The 12121-nt window shown below is 44.8% G+C and overlaps 1 protein-coding gene across 1 annotated transcript in view; it reads left to right on the top strand.

Annotated features, from left to right (window-relative positions):
• Window positions 1-9932, top strand: part of HORMAD2 (HORMA domain containing 2) — an 88430-nt gene extending 78498 nt beyond the window's left edge. Inside the window, exon 12 of the transcript XR_008551863.1 lies at window positions 9376-9932. The gene's annotated coding sequence lies outside the window, so the exon portion shown is untranslated. The remainder of the gene's footprint in view (window positions 1-9375) is intronic.
• Window positions 9933-12121: the final 2189 nt, after the last annotated feature.

Raw genomic sequence — 12121 nt, forward strand, 5'->3', positions numbered from 1 at the left:
CTGGGTAAACAAGAGATTTGAAATTTCCTTTTTCAAGAATATTTTTCCCTTGACTGAAAGGAAACAGCGTCAGTGTGATTTTACATGATTTTTAGTGCCATCTTGTCCTTCCTCCCCATGGGAAGGAGGCACCCCCACCCTCACCCCCGGTTTTGTGCTTTTTTTCTATTTGCTTCTGTCAGTTCTTGGCCTTTACTTCACCAACACATTTGATATTACAAAATGAAAAAAGAGCTCAATCATTCACTTTTTTATTTGTAGAACATCAAAGTGTATATATATATATTTGCTTTTGTGTGGATAGTCTCAATTTGTGGGGAAATCCTCCCAAACGCATTCTGCCTGGTCATTATATCCTTTATCTTCTCCTATCAGTCATTAACAATTTCATAATTATTTGACTATCTCCCACAAAGACGGTTCTCATTTCCTCAGCTCCTCCCAGGCTTACGTGAGGAAGGGAAGCACGTATCACAGACCATAGTTTATCCAGGACATTTCAACCTCTGGGTGAGGGGCATAATATACCAAAGGTCAAGGATCCTTCCAGTCTGTGAACGTCACGAATCAAATTGTGATAGTATAACTTGTGGTTTAGGAGAGAATTAGGCTTGCGGTAATCCAGCTCTGACCAAATGAGGGGGTCATAGTATACTCTTGGGAAACCCCTGCTCTTTGTTGTGACCTAACAAATAATTTAAAAAACTAATAACCATCAAATGCCATGTGTCCACCCTAACTATATTAGTTGAGGACCAACATAGGCGTAAGGATATGTGTATCTTCTCTTTGGCAACATATATCATTAAATATGAATGCTGTAGAAATATGATAAGTGGCATCCCAGAAAAAGTATTGTTTTCTTCATTTAGCAAACACTTGTAAGCTAGTGCTTACAATGTGCTAGAGATTTTCTAATCACTTTCTACGTAAATTCTTTAGGTCTCATAATAACACTATAAGATAGGTACCTTACCTCCACTTTACAAATGAGAAAAATGAGCCCTAAATAGAAATTAAGTGATTTGTTTAATGTCACTACAGGAAGTGGTAGAACCAGGATTTGAACCAGGCAGTCTGGCTCCAAAGTCTGTGCTTTTAGCTACCATGTTCTACCATGAGTAGAATATCTGCTTATTGTAAAAAGTTTGGAAAAATAAGAAAAACAGAGAAGAAAAAAATTATCCACAATTCCACCACCCTTTTAGTGTGCCTCGTGTGTGTGTGTGTGTGTGCGTGCGCGCACACGCACGCACAAGAACATTTGTTAGTGGCGTCGACCTCCCCTCTCTCCTCTCACCCGCTCTCTCCTGTTATTGTTGTTGGTAGCTATACCTTGTAAGCATCCTCCTGTAGAAAGATCTTAATTTGATCAAACGGTCCAACAGTTTGTCATGGTCTACTTTGTCAAGACCTATCTAGCCAAGTTTGGAAGCACATTTACAATGAGGTAGGGTTAGGGGGCTACTGATTTAGCAGTCTTATTTCCCCAGGTGCAAAAAACTTCTCTGAAAAGAGACTGAGCATGGTTTCTTTTAAAGTGACCTGAAAAAATTGTAGTCTAGAAATATAGCGTGACTTTTTTCTTCAAAGCATGTTATATTATGCCCACTTCATATGGTTGTTTCCTAAGGGGCTGGGCTAGGGGGTGAATCTTGGTGCAAAGAAAAATGTAGGCTAGTCAACAGGAAACCTGAAGTTCTTGATATAGCTCAGTGGCCTCTGTCACCCCTTGGCAGGACTGCTTTCAGTTTCTTTGATAGGTGTTACAATAATAATAATAATAATAATAATAATAACAGCAACAATAATAATAAATATTAAAATTTACCTGGTAAGCAAAACCTATTAATATATATGCCAAGACAAAAAAGGATACTCCTTGAAGCCAAGACAGTGGTGAGCATTGCTATGGCTGGCGACAGCTTTTGGCCAAGTGTAAAGGCAGGACTGGACACAGTGCAGGTTTTCTGATCCCATGCAGACCGGGTAAAGGAGGAGTCAGAGTCCTCAGTGGTTTTGCAGGTTTTTTAATGGGGTTCAGCAGGTACGTGGCAGGCAGGGGTGCTGGGGGGCTGGGAGGCTGGTAGTCCTCCCAGCCCCCAGCAAATCTTCACTCTATCTGGGCTCTCTGCTTCTGCTTCGGGCTTCTTCTCTTTTGGCTTCTGCTGCTGCTGGCATCCCCATGACGCCACCCTTAAAAGCACAGTCAGCCCAGGTGAATCCCATCTACCTATGCCCACACCCTACTCCAGGTGCCCGCCATCAGGCATGCATTGAGGACCTCAAGGATCCATCATCTATCCTGATGGCGGGAGGGCAGAAAAGCCTGGGGGGGGGGGAAGAAAAAAGAAACATCAAGTAGTTAGAGAAAATCAATCCTGCATCAGTCCTCACTTTCCAACTGTTTTACCCATTTGCAGGTGAGGTAGTAGAGGGAGGGCCAGAGGCCAACCTTTGAAAGGGCCCTCTCTGGGAATTACTTTCATATGCACATAAATTTCCACAATAAGTGCTTTCTGGAGTTTGCAGGAAACTGATTTGCTCTTTCACGCTTCCTGTCCAATGTTCTAACTTGAGTTATGCTACCAGAAAATCAGGTGTGTCCCAGTTACCAATTCAAACCTGGCTTTTTTTTTTTTTTTTTAGAAATCAGAAGCCACTAACTTGAGCCCCTAAATTCCATCTCTCCTCCCTCTTTTCCCCTTTAAATTACCTTTTATCTACAGTCACTGGTCGTAGGTCTCTTTGGAGTTGTGGCAGGCACAGCTTGAAATTTAAGATGCAGTACCAGGTACCTTGTTCTAGGCACTGAGGTCACCCGACAGCTTTAATTGTTTGCCTTCAGCCATCTCCAAAATGGTCCTCTCTTGCGTCCCTCTCATGGTACTGCCTTTCAATGGCACTGTGAAGTTTGGGTCACCCTGTTCACACCTCAGCCTAACATCTAGGCTTGAGGTGCTCTTGTCATGGAGGCACAGCCCAGAGGAAAAGAAGAGTGGAAGGATAGAAGGAAAAGTGGGGGCTGGAAAGAAACCAGAAGTGGTAAAAGTGGCCCTGAGCCCACATGAAGTGGAAGTGTTAAGAACAGAGACTTTCATGTGGCCTTTAGTGAGAACAGCTGTAGCTTTGCAAACTCTTAAAAATATGGATGGATACACTTGAAAATAGTAACCAAATGGAAAGAATTGGAAAATAGGCTTCTTCCTGATCTCTGAAAGTACCGTCACAGAGTTATAACAAAGAGCAAAGCTAAGAGCAGGCTGGGAATCCACATGTTGTAACTCCTGTTCATAGCTGGAAACCCAAATTCCATTTTTAGTCAAAAAAAAAAAAAAAAGGACAGGAATTGTCATGAGCAAGAAAGGAGAGTGAGGAAATACTGAAAAAGAAACCAAGGAAAGGTCAGTGCTGCCTTTTGAGACTGACATCGTGATGAAATTTCCCTTCCTTGCTCTGAGTTTAGCTGGTGGTCTTAAATTCATGACACTGGGCAATTTTCCATGCACTTGAGGGAGTTACTCATTGTAGGGTAAGGAAAAATGTCAGGCTTTTCTGCCCTCCCGCCATCAGGATAGAGGATGGATCCTTGAGGTCCTGAACGCATGCCTGATGGCGGCACCTGGAGTAGGGTGTGGGCATAGGTAGATGGGATTCACCTGGGCTAAGACTGTGTTTTTTAAGGGCGGCGCCATGAGGATTCCAGTAGAAGCCGAAAGAGAAGCCGAGAGCAGAGAAGCAGAGAGAACACCAGAGAGCCCAGAAAGAGTGAAGACTTGCTGGGGGCTGGGAGGCCTGCCAGCACCCCTGCACCCCTGCCTGCCATATGCCTGGTGTAAGGGCAGGAACGGGCACAGGGCAGGTTTTCTGATCCCATGCAGTCCGGGTAAAGGAGGAGTCAGAGTCCTCAGTGGTCTTTTGCAGCTCTTTTATTGGGGTTCACCAGGCATATGGCAGGCAGGGGTGCTGGGGGGCCAGGAGGCTGGCAGTCCTCCCAGCCCCCAGCAAATCCGCACTCTCTCTGGGCTCTCTGGCGTTCTCTGCTTCTCTCTCTGCTTCTCCTCGGCTTCTGCTGCTTCTCAGCTTCTCTTCGGCTTCTTAGCTTCTGCTGGTGTCCCCGTGATGCTGCCCTTAAAAAGCACAGTCTCAGCCCAGGTGAATCCCATCTACCTATGCCCACACCCTACTCCAGGTGCCGCCATCAGGCATGCATTCAGGACCGCAAGGATCCATCATCTATCCTGATGGCGGGAGGACAGAAAAGCCTGACATTTTCTTTACCCTACACCTGGTAAATCTAAATAAAAGACCTGCAAAAGCCACTGAGGACTCTGACTCCTCTTTTACCCAGTCTGCTGGATCATAGAAAACCTGCCTTGTGTCCATTCCTGTCCCTACAGACTGGTTTCCTGTAGTGTAAAAAAAAAAAAATTCAGGGCCTCCCTGGTGGTGCTGGGGGTTAAGCACCGCACTGTGAAAAAATCTGAGGCTTCTGCATCACGAGTTCAATCCCTGGCCGACCAGGTATTGGCAGACCTCTTCTGTCTCGCCTGCTGCTCCCCTCAGCAGTGTGTTTCAGTCAATCTGCCTGTTCTGTTCCCCACTCTGTCTCTGGTGAATCCTCTCACACCCCGCATCTCTGGCCCTACTCCAGCTCTTGTGTGCATGAATGGATGAATCTTTTAAAAAAAAAAATTCAGTAACCCAACTCCACAGATTCCTTGGGACTTTATAATACTCTACCAATTTTTTTTATACAAAAATAATTTTTTTTAATTTCCAAAACACTGGATGATCGTATCACCTGCCCATTGAACAGAGCTTAGCAAAGGTTTTAATAGAAGGACTAATCATTGGGCATAACTTGATGCTGGTTTTTAGTGGTTCACTCAGTCCACACACCTTGTTGGGAAGGAGTTGTGCAGACTCAGGCGAGCAAGGCCTGCGCCAATCAGAAAGTCTGTCCCAGTAGTGGGGATGAGCCCTCAAGAACGTGTTCATGAACACAGAGAGAGGTCAGCAATGGTGAGGGGCAGCTTCATAGAAGGCAATGACTTTTCAGCTACACTTTGAGGGGAGATCAGAGTTTGGATACTCAGAGTTGGGCAGGAAGAGCATTTCCTACCAGGAGGAACAGAGGAGCAACTGCTCAGAGATGTGAGGATGGAAGAGCATTGGGGCAGAAAATGAATGATCTTTCAGAGTTACCAGGAGGGAGAGAAAGGTACAGCCTGGAAAAGTTTCAGAAGAAATTATGAATTAAAGGTTTGTAAACACTTATGAGAGAATAATAGTTGTTAGAGTTAAGCATGAACTAAGTAGTAGTCATTTCCTGTTTTTTATAAGGTTGTTAGACTGGTAAACTAGAGGATTTCGTCAAGAGGATACTTGTGATTGCCTGGAAGTTTCTGTGGTCCTATACAGGAGCAGAATAGAAGGCCCTGCGTTCTGGTGTGCATCTCATTTCTGCGGGGCACCTGAGTTAGCGAGGCTCAGCAAAATTCCTGTTAAGAGCAAGTTTTGTCTGAGTAAACATTTATTCCCAAAGAGAGCTGGTGATAGGTTGATGGTCGGAGAGAGGGTGGATTCCAGTGCACAGGGGCTCTGTGTTTGGCCCATTTCTTCTTTCCATCTTCACGGATATTTCTGAATGACAAACACACAGGATGCATTTATCAGTGTTTTAATTAATATGAAATGTGAGGGGAAAATAACTGTATTTGTCAATATATCAAAAAGGATATTTTGGGGATGGAGAAAAGCCATAAAGCTGAATACAATATGTAAAAATGTAAAATATAGTATCTAGGCTAAAAAAAAATCAACTTTTCAAGAAGCAGATAGAAAGATCTCAGTCACACTTGATGTGACAAGAGTTGTAGGGCTTTTAGTTTACCACAGCATGACCTAATGGTGTGATGTGCTTTCACAACAAGAACTGTATTTAGTAAACACATAGTGTCTGTGTATTCTTCAATTCAACAAATACTTGTTTAGCCCCCAATGTGTGCTGACCACTGGGTTGTACAGTGAACACACTGCAGAATGAGAGGCAGTGTCCCCAACCTCATGCATTAAGGGAACTTTACTAAGGGAAAGAAACACACACACACCAAAAAAAAAATCATTAAAATTTGTGACAGAGGCTTAGAGACACACAAATGAAGGTCAGGAAAAAAGTAACGAAGGACTCTCTGAGGAAGTGGCTTTCAAGTTGAAATCATGTGAAAGGAAAGGCAAGTCAGGGAGGCAGAACATTCTAGGCAGGACAGGAAATGTATTGACCCTAAGTCTGGAAGGAGCTTGATGTCTTCCCAGAATTGAAAGACTGATGAGGCTTCTCCATATTTGTGGCCCCCAATATCCATCCTCCTGATCTCCTGTTGGGATGGGGTCCCAACAGGACTGCACAGCTGTACTGTATCACCCTGAATGACTACAGTATGATTGGGGTCCCTGAATCACTACAGAGAGCAAGGCTATCTGAATCAATCACCTCAGTTATTTGAAAGAGAAAAAACAATCTATATTCTTTTAGCCACTCAATTATCATCACCCCTGCCCCTTACCTAACCTATTACAGAAACAAAGCAGATAAGCTGGTCCACATTTAGAACATTGGGTTCACCAGTGCGAACCACTTGAAGCCTGTCCAGGGAAAGGTAACAATAATGACATTTAAGAATCAGAAAACCAAGTCAACGAAAATCTGTTGAAGTCACTATGGCTATTTAGTCTGGAATAGAGATTTCTCAGAGATGGCATCATGACTGTCTTCAAACATTGAGGAAGGGGAACGAAGCTGACTTGGGATGGCTCCCACAGGACCAATGGGTTGGAATTTATGATGAGGCAGATTCTGGTTCAACACTTAGGGATAACTTGAAACAGACCAGACTGCTTTGAGTAGCAGACGCTTTTCTCCTTACAAGTGTGTCCAAGCAGAGACTGGCAGCAACCTTGTAGGGAGATGTCTGTGGGGCAATGCTGATATCATTATGGAGATTCTAGCAAATTTGGGGATTTTAGGTAGGAGAGGTAGCAAATAATGCAGGTTGAAACCAGATCATAATGGGAGTTGAATGTGATTTTGGATGGAATCTTGGAAGCTAGAAGGAAACGTAAAGGTTTCTAAGTATAATAGCAACATGATTAAAGCAAGAACATTGTTTTGGCCAACACAGTGGGGGAGAAATGCTGATTTTTACAGTTTATGTTGGTTACTTGATGCTTCCATTCCAGTAGCAATTTAAGGAAAGCCAAGAGTTAAAGAATCTTGTCTTTTATTACTTTGTTCTTGAGATAATCCAAAAAATATGTTGGGACCAGATTTTTTCCTAACTTATCTTTCAAGATGAATGATCCTTTAGCCCAAGGATCTCAAAGTACTTTACACCCTAGTTTCTTTCAGACTTATCACATATCTGAACTGCTATGCCAGGGGCAAGACTCTCAGATAAGATGTTTTCACAAAGAGGATCAGTGAGCTGTTCAAGGTCATGGTGAGTCAGTGGCAGTTGAATATGGTCCTGGGACTGATCTCTCCCTAGTGGAAAAGTGAAAACAGGTGCTTGGTGTTGGGAATTGGGGCACTTAAAAGGCAGGCGTGAGGGTTCCTCTTCACGTTCTTTTCCTCTGGTTGCATCCAGACTTGGAAGCAATTCAGCTTGGCAGGGAGCACCCCATGTAATAGTGGAGGTTTCCCACACCGCCCCAGGCCCACGTGAAGGGTGCCTTCAACTAAGAATGCCTCCATGCACCAGAAAAACGAACCTGAGCCAACAGTCCTTTCAGAGTTAGAAATTTGCCAAGACATTTCATTTTGCAGACGGGAAAAGTGAGGTTTGGTGAAGTCACAAGGACGAAAACTACCTATGAGTTGAACCCAGATTCCTTGTGCTAGATCTACCATCCCACGTACTGTAAAATAGTTGGCCCAGGAACACCCCATACACAATTACCTGGAATCAATTGGGCCATCATCATTAGCTCCACTGTCTGGAAATATAAAGACTCATATTGGCTTTGGCCACCAAGGAGAGGAAACATTCTGCAATCCTTGAAAACTCCTAGCTGAGGGGGGTGGGGAGAATTGTTTAAGCCTTGTACTACAAAGTCAAAAGGGAAAACATGTGTTTCACATTTGTCTTGGGATGGGAAAGAAAAACTTTTCCTTTCATTTAATCTTGGTTTAAACAAACAGAGAGACTGCCCTTTTGGTAAACTCACTGAACGTCAAATATTGTTCACTAGCATGGCATCAGCTTACTAAGCCACTGCTGAGCCGCTTTCCTCACGTAATCCCCTCACTTAGAAGGCACTTCAGCTTGAAGAAGGGCAGCTAAAATAATACACATTTCCTCTGATGAACTGGCCAAGAGTCAGGCCGATAGAGTCAGGTTTCCAAATCTATAACCTCCAGTTTCATCCAGAGACCAGAGACAACACGACTTTAGTCATGACTCAGGATTTGGGGAGTGAAAGCAAGCACGTCAAGTGATGTAAGAAAATTCCCCCATTTCCCCATCCACTGGCGGTCTCCTCCCTGGGGATTTCAGTCCGAAGCGGTGGGAGGCGGGGCTGCCCTGGCAGTGGGTGCTGGTTAGCCGCGCCTCCGAGCACCAGTTCAGCGGCCAGCGTCAGCGCTTGACAAAGGAAGTACTCAGTTACAATGACTTTCCTGTTGGCCTGGAGCGCAGACAATTGCTTTTGCGATGTGTGTGAGAACCTCATAAAGTAAACCAAGAAGCCGAAGGGCCAGGTCTGGGCTAAAGGGAAGTGTCAAGTGGGGGAGGCTAGTGATGCAAGCCTACCTTTGAAGTCACTTTGTGAAAAGTCTGCTGAGCTCTTTTAAGGATACTCCACTGGAATGAGGTTTCTGTGCATGTGGGGCTTAGGGCTATTATTTTTGGCTCCGATTTTCACCTCAAGCCCTCGCTAGGACATGTATAAATCCCATAACAACAGCCTGACATGAAATTGCTCACCCTCTCATTGCATCAGGGGACTTTTACTCAGGCGGATTTTGAATGCTTCATTGTTTAATAGGACAGGAAATTTGCTCTCGATGTAAATGAGGAATCTATTTTTTCTCCTCATCTCCTTAGTAGAGTTTTAGAGTTCTGCCTTGTAATCCCTAGTCTAGCTCCTTCCATGAGAACAGCTGCTGCTCAGCATTGCTGCCCAGGTTCTTTCTTAGACTAGGACTTTTCTTAGGATCAAAGTTTTAAGCCAACTTCCCTAGACGCGACGCTGGGTGATGAGCTAAGGGCCACCCAAAGACCAGCTAATGTTGGGGCTTTTGAAAAGGGTTAAATTTTCTCTTTTTGGTTTCTTTAATTCCGATCTAGACCCAGGTTTGTTTCCTACCCACAGATGGAGTCCCCGTCCCCAAAGCTTATGATGCAATTTTTCTTGGAATATGTCATGTGGTGACCAGCTGACACTGGGAACACTGGACTATTGGAACATTCTGAAGTCAAAAAGTATCCAAGTAACTGGCATCAGCAAGAAGATGCTCAATTCAGAATCACGTCCCTGCCTGCCATTGGAGCAAATCCTGAGACTAGGAATCTACAGGAAAAGCCTTGCAAGTTCTCCCAACTGATGATATACTATAGGCAAAGCCTTTTTAAACGTCACAGGAGTCCACTCAACCTTTTACTAATGTCCCCAGTCACAAGACTGTCTGAGAGAGACCCTCAAAGAAAAACAGAGTTCATTGAAATAACCACGTTTAGTCAGAGGAGACCAGACAAGGATGATCAAGAGGTCGACAGTGACCTTGCAGGATGAGTAAGCCCCTGTCTGTTTGGATCTGTAGTTCCAGAAGCACTCTTTACTACACAATCAAAAATAAATCTATAATGATTTAGAAAAAATGTCGAACACTGTGTGTAGCCCCAGACACTAGTCTAAGGTTGAAACACCACTGCAGTTGTCTTTGTATATAGCTTCATCATCAGTATGTCTCCAAGAGTCACGAGACACTTAGATTTTTTTTAATTGAAAATTGCAAGATTGACCAGGGCTTTTACATGTGTGCAGCCATGTATATACATGTACATACACGTGTGTGTATTCATTTGTACCAGGTCAAGTACAATTAAGTGAGAAGTAGCGACCTCACTCTTAGCCCAAGTACTGTTCTTAGATCTGCTTTTACTTTAGAATCACCTGCAGCACTTTAGCCGCAGGACACAGATACCTGAGTGCCTGAACAGTCTCCCTCAGAGATTTTTTGTTTAGTTGGGCTATGCCAGGATGTGAACACAGATATCCTTAAAGCCCTCCGGGTCATAATCTGCTTTCAGGGTCACCATTCATTGAACTGGGCCAGTCTCCTGACTTGGCCCACAGCGCCAGCCACACTTGCCAGCTCCTAGGACAACAGTTCTCTTACTGGGGTACTGGTGCTTCTCTTTCTCCCTGATCCTAAGCCTGCCTTCCCCCCAGGCTTCAGCTTCAGGAGCGTGCGAACTTCCTGTCACCATAATCATGGCAGGACAGAGTTCTCCCTCAAGCACAAGTGGGCATCCGAAGTTGCTTCTTCACACTCTGCAACAATGACAATACCTGTAATGAATTCGGTCACTCTTATGTGACAAGGTGAGAAACACCAACCTGTGTTCAGTGACACCTGACCATCAGGCTGGAGAGTGCACCCCAACTTCCTAAGGGGCCAGTGCGAATCCGTGCTGTGCAAGGCACAGATAACTACATGTTGTGGACTCTCAGGACCTTGCACAGAGCTGGGCACATTGCAGATGATCAACAAGCTTCTACAGCAGCTGAGGATAATGAGCCTGCAAATTTAGGTGCTTTTGTAACCTCTTTCTGGAAATTCAAGTGACTAAATTGAGAAAAAAGATGTCCTGGTGACTACAAAACCCCTCCAAGAGAGGTGCCTTGAGCGGCGGAGCTGGCCAAGGAATTGCACAAGTGATCAGCAGGTCTGCACACGCACCTACTGCCCTGCTCGCCCCTCTGCCAGGCTTTTCCTGGGGAACAGCATTTAATGCCATTGCAGAATAGGACTTAGGGGCTTTCCACTGAGAAAGCAACTTACTTGATGGGGGTTATAAAATAGGACTCCTCTGGGTGGGGGTCACCCTCCATGTTGTAAGTATAAATGGTAGCCAGTGGCACTTAATCTGTAAACACCCAAGTGCCCTAAATGCTCACATTTTGTCTTCTTTGGGTCCTATCTAGCCCATCGAACCTCACTTTGAGCTTGTTTCTGGAAAAATATAATAGACATGGGAGCCCCATCTGTTGGTTTATGGCTTCAGACGCCAAGTGATTTTCACTTAGATATGTGCTAATGTCTGCGGGGTTAGTGATATGTGCTAATGTAAGGCCTCTTCCAACCCCACCTTGCCTCTTTTTCAAAATTGACTTTGTCTCTCATTCATTTAATATGGATTTGTCTATTTAAAAAAAATATGAATTCAGGCCTCCCTGGTGGCACAGGGGTTAAAGTCTCAGCGCTATCAAGCTATTGCCGGCTGCTATGGCCAGCGTTCGATCCCCAGCCAGGGAGCTGACACGCAAGGTGCAGCAGACCTCTCCAGTCTCACCCGCCGCTGTCCCCACTCGGTCTCTGGCGAATCCTCTCTCACACACACATCTCCCTCCTCCCCACCCCAGCAGCTCTAGCCTACACTCCAGTTCTTCTACACACACACACACACACACACACAAACCCAAAAGACCCAAGGGATATTTGGATTAAAGCTGTCTCCCAATGGCTGTCTACCTGCAGGAGTAGTGATTACTTCATCCTCCACTCATCTGACGAATATGTACTAAGGCCTATTATGTGCCAGGAGGCAGGCACTGGGCCAGATGCCGGGGCAGTAAGTGACTCGCTCAAGAGAGATTCAGACCTTGTCCGTAGGAGGGTTATAGTCTAGCGGCCCTGAAATGTTCTGGCAGACAGGTGGACACATGACTCCAGATGTTAAGAAGGAAATCCTCTATGGAGAGGGCATGGCCCGATGACCACTGCGTCAGCCCTGAACTAAGGCACTATCATCTTTATGATCCTTGGAGGTGACAGGTAAAGGAAAGCAAAGGCATGTGGGAGTGGAATAGAATTTAAGAAGGAAAAAAAAAATGA

This window comes from Talpa occidentalis, unplaced genomic scaffold, assembly GCF_014898055.3.
Source record: "Talpa occidentalis isolate TD23 unplaced genomic scaffold, MPIMG_talOcc4v2.1 talOcc4.14, whole genome shotgun sequence".
In the NCBI taxonomy this organism is placed as follows: domain Eukaryota; kingdom Metazoa; phylum Chordata; class Mammalia; order Eulipotyphla; family Talpidae; genus Talpa; species Talpa occidentalis.